The 12,278-nt window shown below is 34.9% G+C and overlaps 1 protein-coding gene across 9 annotated transcripts in view; it reads right to left on the bottom strand.

Moving 5' to 3' along the window:
• Nucleotides 1–12,278, bottom strand: part of DMD (dystrophin) — a 2,324,635-nt gene that overhangs the window by 1,338,249 nt on the left and 974,108 nt on the right. The gene's annotated exons all lie outside the window — the stretch shown is intronic.

The following is a 12,278-nucleotide window of genomic DNA, read 5'->3' on the forward strand; positions in this document are numbered from 1 at the left end:
GACCCTGAGATCATGACCTGAGCCGAAGGCAGCAGCTTAACCCACTGAGCCACCCAGGCGCCCCTATTGCCCTATTCTTAAGGATCTTTTGTTCTAGGAAGATAGAACATAGACATATAAATTAAACTAGAATTAAAAAGAAGAAATACATGTAATATAATAAAAAATGCTATATGATAAAAGAGAAGGGGCACAGTCATTTCTGCTATAGAATCTGGTAAACTTTTAAGAAATTGTCATAATTTAAATTACATATGGCTGAGAAGTGGTTTCAGAGCAGTAGAGAATAAGAAAATGGGTTCTTATTCCAGGCTATGGGAACCATGCCAGCAAAGATTGGGTTTGGAATATGCAGAGAGTGTATCCTCTGTTTCAGGGAAGGAAAAACCAGATGTTGTTAGAGTAAGAATTACTTTGGCAAGGGGGAACTAGTGTGAAGCTACTGAACCTTAAGTTGCGGGGCCCCTCCCTTACAAAAGACTTCTACAACTCAACATTTAATTTTCTATTCCTCATTGCTATAATTTTTTTTTAAAGACTGCCCCCACAAAGCTGCCTCTCGTAGCCTGACATTACAAAATAAAACCAAGATAACTTAAGTGATTACTGAAATACAGGTCTGATGATGTTTTACACAAAGCATCAAGTAATCCCACACATGACTCAAACAACAAGAATGACAATGACTTACAAAACACAACCCAAGGGCGCTGGGTGGCTCAGTGGGTTAAAGCCTCGGCCTTTGGCTCAGGTCATGATCCCAGGACCTGGGATCAAGCCCCACATCAGGCTCTCTGCTCAGCAGGGAGCCTGCTTCCTCCTCTCTCTCTGTCTGCCTCTCTGCCCACTTGTGATCTCTATCTGTCAAATAAATAAATAAAATCTTAAAAAATTTAAAAAAAACCCCAAAACTGAACCTGTATTTGTCACCAGGATATGTAAAGGATAATGTAATATATGAATGGAAAGTTTGGCAATTTAGAATTCAATGCAAAGCATTACATGGACTTTGAAATATTCATATTTATATCAATCTTTTAAACAGTGTTGAGAGGCTGAGTGTCTATACTCTTAGAATTATTACCACTATCAAAATCATTAAAAGGGAAAAATTGGTTTTGAACATCACAGAAAACTGGAATTTTATTATAATTTGCAGGCAGCATTTTTAGAAAAATTTTCACATCTATAGTACTGTTCTAATATGATTAGAGATCTAAATTCCTTTATAAATTAAGATTATATGTGAAAAAGCCCTGTGAGTAAATACATTTTGGAAATTAAGGATAAACGTGTCTTTTATGAATATCTCAGAATATTTCATTTACCAATATACACTATGATAGCAAGAGGAATAATTCTTTGCTCAAATTACCCTTTTGCTTTCTCTCTCTCTTGCGCTCACTCTTTAAAAAAAGGGGGGAAAAAGGTGGGGGTACCTGAGTGGCTCAGTCTGTTAACTGTCTGACTCTCAGTTTCAGCTCAGGCATGTTCTCAGGGTCCAGTGATCAAGCCCTGTGTTAAGCTCTGCACTGAATGTGGAGCCTGCTTATGAGTCTCTCTCTCACTCTACCTCTGTCTCTCCCCCGAGCTCATCTCTGTGTGTGTGTGCGTGTGTGTGTGTGTGTGTGTGTGTGTGTGTGTGATGCTCTCTCATTGTCTCTCTCTAAAGAAAATAAAAATAAAGATTATGCTTTTGCTTTTTTTGTCAGAATACATCACATAAATAGATATGGGAAAATCTAACACAATTTATATATTCAGTAACAAGAATTCAATTACTAAAAGTATAAGATAAAAATGGATATATATTTCCAATCAATTGTAATTTGGGAAGATTTCATAACATGTACCATATTTTTATTTAGTGAGCATCTTCACAAATTAATTCTACAATTCTTACTTTCAACTGATAATTCATTTTTAGTTTGTACTTAGGACATCAATCACCGCCTACTTTATTTAACCTCATCAGATTATTATTCTGGAACCACATAATTAAAAATTATTCATCACTTTAGGGCAAGTCTGCAGTGAAAGAGGTAAGTGATGTGCTTAAATAGCAGAGTATTATGGAAACTTTCAGGCAGACTGGACAATCTCCTATTTTAAAAACCTTCTAATAAAATACACACACACACACACACACACACACACTATATCATCTTTCTTGACATTATGGTCAGACAAAGAAAAAATAAATGTAGAAGAAAACACTGAAAATAAAAGATTTAATTCAACAAAAAAGGATTTCCATACGTGGCTACGAGATCTGTAAGATCTAAAGATGTAAAAGCTCAATCAGTGAAGCGTCTGCCTTCGGCTCAGGTCATGATCCCTGGGTCCTGAGATAGAGCCCCACATCTGGCTCCCTGCTCAGTGGAGAGTCTGTTTTTCCCTCTTCCTCTGCCTTTCCTCTGCCCTTCCTCCCTGCTTGTGCCCTCTATCTCTCTCTGTCCAAATAAATAAAATCTTTTTTAAAAAAGATGTAAAAGCTGTATAATTTGAGTTCTATTTTCATCCAAGATAATACATCTACCAGGACATGAGTGAAAACTGTTTGAAGAAAACAAATGAACTGATCTTGTGGAGTTGTAAGCCTGGATTTATATAAAATCAGTGATTTCCAACAAAAACAAAATGAAAGGAAAGGAAGCAGCAGATCAGGACTACTGATTTAGAACACCCATGCACACTGTATTAGGAGTTCTCAGGATCCACAGATTATTTTTTCTTCATACAGTTATATAAAGCAAATTATGACATCATGTCATTCCCAAAAAAAAGACACGTAACAATACTGCATTTATGTTTATAACTAGCACTATACACAGAAAGTAGGAAACAACAATGGAAATAGAAATAACCATTTTTCCATGAAATATGGTAAAGGGCAAATTACACAGCTAAAAATTAATCTAACTTTAAGGACATTTCCAATATAGCACTTAACCATTAACTGAGAAGAGAGCAGGCCTTTTCACCATGATTTACCTCATCAGACCATTCTCATGTATCAAATTAATGACAAAATGGCAAGCAAATTGAAGCTGTAGCTATTGAAAGTATTTAATGGAATAAAGGACACTTTCTATCAAATGATCGTTGGAGCTTTTGTGATGTCAAATAAAGAAAATGATTCCAGAGAAAATAACTAAAACATTTCAGAAAGAAAAAATATTAGAAAATGTCATGTCAAAACAATTAATGAAGAAATGTAACACTATTAGATTACTCATTTTAAAACAAATCACAATTCTGAAATTGCACATTTGAGAAGAGGAAATGGCCACATATAATATGGGTTCACAAAATTAAAGGAAGAAATTATACTAAAGAATCCTGGGTTATTTCTACTTTTAAAACAAATAGGGATATGAAAAAAAGTGCACTAATTATGATAGTGGGCAAAGAATTATGAGAAGTTTTAGAATATACACTTGAATATTTCAATAAGTACAAAAGAAAGAAGAAATTCACTCTGGTTTTTTTTTTATTACTGTTTGTAGAAAGATCCTGTAAGTTAGTTAGACAAGATAGAAAGCATATTACCTATAAATTAAGCTTTATCAGATGGAGAAGTTTTCACTTTTCTCGGAAATATGCAACAGGCCAAATAGCTTGTTGTATTATAACAACTTAATTAGAGGCTGTTTTCAGGTCTGTGAAGCAGTTTGGAAACCCATACATATTTAATAAGTTAAATATATACATAAATGTAATCATGTGTGTGTGTACACACAAATACATATACATGTGTGTGCAAATTTATGCCATAATGGCAAACATTTTAGTATCACCAAAATAAACCTAGCTTCTAACTTAGTTCAATTATACGAACTTTGGTGGAGCTTTGTGTTAAGAAATTTAAGAAGTTAGCTGATGACCATCTTCTTCTGTCCCCCTCCTACTACTCTAATAGTAAATTTGGGGACAGAACCTTTTAAAACCCAAAATTTAAATACTATGGAATTATTATTCCTTGTAATACATCTGAAAAAATGATGCTACTCATCGTTACAGTGGGATGATGATGGTAATGGTAATAGAACAGTCCATTATAAATCTACATTTTCAAGCAATTATGATTACTTTTCAAACTAGGTAAGTGCAGAGATAGAACTTTGGGAGAAATTTGAATTCTGCATGGAAATTTGAGGAAGTGTAGTGGCTACAGGTTAATTTTTTGCTTGATAAAGAGCTAATTATCCAAGTGGGGAAAACAGATCTGAGATAAAGTTCCAGCTTCAGTGTAAAATGCTTTAGAAATGGAATGCATTAAATATATCTCACTATGAACAAATGAAACATTATAATATTACTATGTAAGGTCTTACAGTGGACCCCAGGATGGTCAATGATAAATAGCCACCATTTAAGTTAATTCCACGTTATTTAACAAAATACTTCACATTTCACCCTTGACTATGTATTTAAACAATGGACTAAAAAAGTTGATGGTAATCTGAAATTATTTTTTTAAAGATTTTATTTATTTATTTGAGAGACAGAACAAGTGAGAGAGAGCATGAGCAAGGGGAGAGGCAGACAAAGAGGGATAGGGACAAACAGATTCGCCATTGAGCAGGGAACCCGAGGGAGGCTCAATCTCAAGACTTTGGGATCATGACCTGAGCCAAAGCAGACAGTTAACTGACTAAGCCACCCAGGTGCTGCCCCTGAAATTGCTTTTTAATATGCTATCTGAGATATTCTTTATTACATAGTTTCTTTTAAAATCAGCTTTATCAAGGTATAGTTTATCTACCATATAATTCAATAAATGCACAATTCAAGAAATTTTAGTAAATTTAAAGCTGCACAACCATTAGTCATGATTTGATTTATAGAACATTTCTTTTTTTTTTTTTTTTTCCTCCACGTGCAAATTCTTTATTTATTTATTTTTTTCAGCGTAACAGTATTCATTCTTTTTGCACAACATAGCTCCCTCAAATGATCCTGTGTGTTCATTTTCAGTAACTCCCTACGCCCATCCCCAGCTTTAATCAATAATCTAACTTTCAAATATTTTCTTAAGCTTAAGTATTTGACTTACCTACCTCATTAAATTACAGTAATGATCAAAGAAAAGAAGGCAGATGCTTTGAAAGTAGTCATCATTCACATGGTACAGACCTTGAAAAGACTGAAATCCCTGGAAAGGCTGGAATATTGACTTTGCACTAATCACTTCTTTTCACATGAAAAATTTTATTGTATACTCCTCAAAGTATTTCTAAAGTGTCCTGAAGTTCCAAAACTTAGCAGTATCATAAAGTACTATGACAAGATATTGTCACATAACTATTTTTTTGTCATGATGCCATTAAGTCTCATTTTAAAAATGGTTTTTGATGATTATGGTAAACTTGACTGGTCAACAATTCTTTGATTTTCATCTTTCCTGCTATCTTATGGCAAGACGGTAAAATCATTTGGGGCTTGTCCACTTTAAAAGAAAAAAAGCTCCTAGCACAATTGTCTGGTACATATTTAGTGACTAAATGTGGTAAATCTTTGTGGAATTGAATAAATTCACCAAATACTTATTGAAAATCTGCTAGGCAGTCCTGATCTTTTACAAACTGACATTTGGTAGGAAGGTAATTGAGGTCAACAGGGAAAACAACAACAACAAAACTAGGGTGGGAGGTTGGGGGAACAGGTGGTGGGTAATGGGGAGGGCACGTTTTGCATGGAGCACTGGGTGTTGTGCAAAAAGAATGAATACTGTTACGCTGAAAAAAATAAATAAAATAGAATTGTTTTGGGAAAAAAAATAAACAAGGCAGTTTCAGATATTCATAAATGCTTCAAGGAAACTACAACAGTGTATGTGACACCAAGGGTTACCTGGGTGTGCATTTTAGATTTATAACTTCATGGTCAGCTATTCTGGGAATAAATATCTATTTATATAAGAAAAAAAAAACAACAGAAAAAAATAGTTCCAATCTAAGTTGCCTCAAAATATCAGTGCTTCAAGAGTTTTCACTGCGACTGTAGCATGACACAGCTAGCCTCACCTTTTGTATTTAGAATGTGTAGTTTCTCACAACTGGATGCTGTAACTGAACTGCAGAATTAAGATGTACAATTTTGAATTTATAATATGAGAAAGACTTCCATTTCTTTTTCATTATACATCCTGTGAGGACACGATACTATGCCATTTTTCAAAATATAGTCAGTGAGGTGTGGTATATTTCTAATCTTTTATATCTTCTGTAGCACTTGCTTGCAATTATTTCCCACACTACTAAACATACTGAAATGGAAACAGTCATTACAAATTCAGGAGTAATTAGCTCTATACGGTAACACACACAGGTAGCATTGCAATGTTAGAATGATTTAAAATTAATCGTGTTGTGTTAACCATCATATTTATATTGCTAAGTAAAAAGAAAAGAAAAGATTTCTGCCACACCTATGTGGGGTTTAACATTAGAACCCAAATGTCTGTAATAGATCTTCATATTCTCTTTCTATGGTTAAATTATTCCATTATCACATAAATCCTGAATGAATTCTGCTATGAGGGCTTATACTGTCTAATTCATAAATCAGTGAAGTAGGCTGTAAAGTTTGACTGTTCTGAGTCGTTTAGCACCCAAATGTGCTTATTTACACTATAAAAGTCTTTTTTGTTCTATAATGAAATCGTAAGCTTAATCTGATAGACCAAAATCTGAATTTAGATTTTTATTTTTTAAGCCACTGATTTTGATAGTTTGGAATGCTTACATTTAAAAATGGCCAAATATATTTCAACTAAGTTATAAGATTTAGCTTCAGTAAACACAAGAAGACCTCAATTACAAATTGTTTTGATGTGTGGCTAATGCAGTCAGCTTAAATTAACAGCTTTCTTTAGTTAAAAAAAAAATGGTCCCTCTTTTCTATTTGTTGACACTAAGTTTTAGCCACACTGCCAATGGGTTGGAAAAAGAGATGGAAGGAAGAAATTCAGTCTATAGTGGACCTGGGGTACCTGAAAGTCCCAGATTAATGAAAAAAATGTAGGAGCACTTTCTCTATTATTATGAGGACTTCTCCTTTGATGATAACTTATTTCCTAATTCGCTTTTTTTCCCCTCTACTCATGCACATAAATCTACTATGTGGGAAATGATGTTGCAAAAGATGGGATCAAGAATCTTCAGGACAGGGGTGCCTGGGTAGCTCAGTGGATTAAGCCACTGCCTTCGGCTCAGGTCATGATCTCAGGGTCCTGGTATGGAGCCCAGCATTGGGCTCTCTGCTCCGCAGGGAGTATGCTTCCTCCTCTCTCTGCCTGCTTCTCTGCCTACTTGTGATCTCTGCCTGTCAAATAAATAAATAAAATCTTAAAAAAAAAAAAGAATCTTCAGGACAAAAGAAACAGAATGTTGAGCTACTGCAATCAACGCTAGGCAGCCCACTGCTTCTTGTGGTAATTTTAGTGACACCATAATATTCTCTATAATAAACTGTGCATCATCAACATTTTGTGATACAGAACATTTCAACAGGTAGCCACATTGGATTTTTCTTACATGCTGGAGATTTCAAAATTATGAAATTATTGGTATATTTGGAAAGGAAAGCTGTAGACTGAAATATCTTTGCAATTTTAAGAATCACAGACCTTAAGGTGGTTATTTGCACATGATTATCTTGGCTCCCAGAATGACTGAGAGGCACATCCAAGGTGATTGGCAAATTAAGATATGTGGAATTAGGGGATATAGAAGAGGAAAATAAGAAAACCTAGCCAAATTCATCTTTTTAAACAGCCATGCTGAAAATTCTATTTGCCTGAATTAATTCATTTCTGCAGGAATTCTCAACTATGTTTTCTACCTCCATTCATTTCCCATGAGAGTAAGGGGACAATCAAAATAGAAGAGAAAGTCATCCCAACTCCCAGTGAAATCATGACAATGTCATAGGTGTGAATATCAAAGAGTAAGTGGTGAGAACTGTGATGTGAGAAAAAGACTGTGGAGCATTTCAGCCATGACCAAGAATGAACTCTCCAAAGTCATTTTCAACCTTTGCCACATGTAAGAACACTAGGGAGAATTTCCAATAATTCTGACGACTGAGTACCCCCACACACACCAAGAGATTCTGACGTGACTAGTGTGGGGCACACCCTGGGAACTTCGGTTTTTCTTCCAGATCGTAGGGGCTAAAACTAAATCTGTCTTTCAGTATGTTCTGCAGGACACTTAAGGAGTAAATAACTATATTCATGCTATGTGTTGCTTCGCAGTTATATAATTTGATTTTATAGTGTAAAACTGTTCTTAAAGAAACACTCATTGGTTTTTATATTTTAATCATACTATTTTTAAAAGAGTTCTTAAGTTTCTGATTTCTGTACCTAGAAGATAATTTTCTCTATCTAGAAGAGTTCCTCCCATTTGCTTTATTCTAGGTGAATCAGTAAGATGTTATCTTAATTTTGTACTTTAATAAAAATCTCACTTTAAATGGCCTCGTGTTGGGGAGTTGATGCTGTGGTCGTACGTTCTAAAATTTTGTTTTAAGTATTACTGACTGAAATAAAATACTCCAGTCACTGTATGCTCTGATATCCTCACATATATAGCCTTATTGTCTAAAAGGTTAGACTTTACTCCTTACGAGCTCATACTACTAAATAAAATAGCAAATATTTTTAATCTAATTTAAAATCAGAAGGCCCAGTTCTGTAATCATAACAGAGAATGAATCAATGAACACAATGAGGTAGTGGGGAGCTCATTTCTGCCCTATGGTTACAAAAGGCAAATGGAAAGCAAGGAACAATCTTCATCTACGTCTACTTTCATAAATAATAAGAACATACCTGTTGGAAATTTACACACATTGCATATATGTTCATAATACTGAGAATTTGCTATTCCTGAGAATCTCAGTCTTGAAAGGCAGAAAAAGAAGGCTCTAGTAACAGATTTAAATTTAGAAGCAAAACTGTGAGTGCACCACACGGTGGAGTCAGACATCCACAAATCTATGGGGCCAGTGTGTGACAGGAAATCAGAGCACAGTATTTAAGATGACCAAATATGGTAATGGCATTCGCTTTGTTTGTCTGGCTTCTCAGTGATATACTAAGACAAGCACTCTATTTCTGAGAAGGGAAAGCTAAGTCCACCTAATCTTTTAATTAACAGTGAACCTTGATGGAAATTTAAAGAAACAAGTTGTTTTGTTTTAGTACAGACCATGAAAGTTAGTCCCTATGATATACACTTTAAAAATGTCATTTTGGTGGCACCCTTAAAGGACTTCTTTGTCTGACAAACTTGGCTTATGTTCTTACTTCACAAACAACCTCTTTACTCTCTACTTGTTTCTTTTGAGAGAGATTCAAATTGAACTTCAGGAAATGTAATCCTTTAAGCAAATCTGAGTACCTGATAACTCTGTTCCAGGAAACAATTAACTTGCTGTCATCTTAAAAAATAAAATCTTGGGGAAGAATGTTTCAATACCTTTTGGGTGGCCTGCATTTTTCAGTATTATATATTATCAGCTGGGGAATTCAAAGTCAAGAATTATCTTAAAAATGCAGGTGCAACAAGAAATGCACGGAAAATGGATTTGAGCTTGTTAGTGCTCTAAAGTCCTTTTTTTAAAGTAGATTTGAAATGTCTTAATTGACTTGTGTACTGTTATTTGCAAGCAATTTGAACTGTTGTAATTAAAAACATTTTTGCTGGAGCTTTTTTATTTGACAAAACCAAACAAAACACTTTATATTATGGTATTAAAAACTAGTGTGTTTCATTTACTCTTCTCCTATTCCCCTACCCCCCCATGTTGCTTCTCCATGTCCTCATATCAGGGAGATCATATGATAGTTGTCTTTCTCTGATTGACTTATTTCACTAAGCATGATACGCTCTAGTTCCATCCACGTCGTCGCAAATGGCATGATTTCATTTCTTTTGATGGCTGCATAGTATTCCATTGTGTATATATACCACATCTTCTTGATCTATTCATCTGTTGATGGACATCTAGGTTCTTTCCATAGTCTGGCTATTGTAGACATTGCTGCTATAAACATTCGGGTACACGTGCCCCTTCGGATCACTATGTTTGTATCTTTAGGGTAAATACCCAGTAATGCAATTGCTGGGTCATAGGGTAGTTCTATTTTCAACATTTTGAGGAACCTCCATGCTGTTTTCCAGAGTGGTTGCACCAGCTTGCATTCCCACCAACAGTGGAGGAGGGTTCCCCTTTCTCCACATCCTCGCCAGCATCTGTCATTTCCTGACTTGTTAATTTTTAGCCATTCTGACTGGTGTGAGGTGATATCTCATTGTGGTTTTGATTTGTATTTCCCTGATGCCGAGTGACGTGGAGCATGGGATTGGGAGGGAGACAAACCATAAATGACTCTTAATCTCACAAAACAAACTGGGGGTTGCTGGGGGGAGGTGGGATTGGGAGAGGGGGAGCGGGCTATGGATATTGGGGAGGGGAGGCGAACCATAAGAGACTATGGACTCTGAAAAACAACCTGAGGGTTTTGAAGGGTCAGGGGTGGGAGGTTGGGGCAACCTGAGGGTTTTGAAGGGTCAGGGGTGGGAGGTTGGGGGAACAGGTGGTGGGTAATGGGGAGGGCACGTTTTGCATGGAGCACTGGGTGTTGTGCAAAAAGAATGAATACTGTTACACTGAAAAAATAAATAAAATGAAACTTCTACCACTAAAAAAAAACAAAAAAAAAACAAAAAAAAAAACAAAAGAAATGAAGAATGGGGAGTTGAAAAGAAAAAAAAAAAAAAAACTAGTGTGTTGTATTCTTGTTTATGGAATCCTGTATTCCTATCTTAACAAAAGAGAACACTCAGGGTCCACAACCTTTTCAATTAAACAAGTTACTTTTTTCCCTAAAAGTTCTCCTTTGATTCTAAGACAATAATAGCTATTGCCTATCTCATACTTTCATATTGCTACTCATACTTTTATTCTGTGAGCCTTAAAAAACTATATATTTTATAGTACAAATGTTCAATTTTAATATTTAATATTTATACTGTTCCAAGTTTTCCTTAATTATATTCAGAAATTTATGAGCAGTCTTTAATCAAACATTCTGCCTAGTTTATGTCACTGAATTAAAAAAAGAAACAATTCTATTCTGCCTTTAGTTTATAATCATGAAGCTCTCTCAACTCAATTATAATTTCCCATTCCTGTCATGCATTTTTCTAAATGCCTATAAAGTTTTCTGCGTGACTCAAATTGGGACAGTCTTAGGAAGACTAATGTAAGCTTGAATAAGTGCATATACCAGGGGAGCTTAAAATCCTTGACAGTGTTTGCGATCATCTCCCATTTATGATTTATACTTGTCCCACTGAAAAACTATCATGAGGATGCTATCACCAGGATTCCCATGAACTACACTTTCTTTATGCCCTATTGCAATGTTCAATGTGGAAACCTTGTGCCCTGGACTTTGTAAGCCTATCAAAACCACCTGTACCCAGTCCCGTGTTCTCAGGGACTTTCCTGATCAGACTTTGACAATATGGTAAACTGCCTCATGCTACTGTGCCCAATGGTGCTCTGGGCACCAATTTAACTATGATTCAGTGCACTATAATTGCACTGTAACCATGATCCCTAAATCCAATACTTAATCCAAAAATTCATTTTAAAATGAAAACATTCAGGCATTTCCACCAATTAGTGGTAAGAGGGCCCTTGGGATGGGTAGATAACCTTCTAATGTCCCTCAAATCCTAATATACTGCTCTGAGTTATCCATGGTTACAGGGTTCTTAATTTGTACCTATTATTTGAAAAGTAGTTTTATTACCTTACTTTCAGAAAATTCCAAAGATATTGAAACAAATAATAACTATGATACTTTACATATATTTAAAGTTTTTTTTTAAATAGAAATATAGCATTATAAAAAATACTTCCCAAAGTGAGAGGTAATTTAGATATAGCCTCAATTTATTCAGTATAAAATCAACTTAGATTGATTTTCATTACTATTTTAACTCTCATTCTTGGAAAAACTGGTTTAGCACATTTCATAATTTGGACTGAACATAGTGTGAGTACATGTGAGTACATGTAGTATGATTATTTATAATAAATGCAAATTTACATCTCAGTTTGCTATCAACTACTTACCACACATCACATGTAGAACTATATAGAGATCATGACTTAAAATTCCAAAATAAAAAATATGAGCTAATAATAAAATACTTGAGCCTGCATTTTTAATGGCACCTTACAAATACCTT

The sequence above is a fragment of the Meles meles genome, chromosome X (assembly GCF_922984935.1).
Source record: "Meles meles chromosome X, mMelMel3.1 paternal haplotype, whole genome shotgun sequence".
Taxonomy (NCBI): domain Eukaryota; kingdom Metazoa; phylum Chordata; class Mammalia; order Carnivora; family Mustelidae; genus Meles; species Meles meles.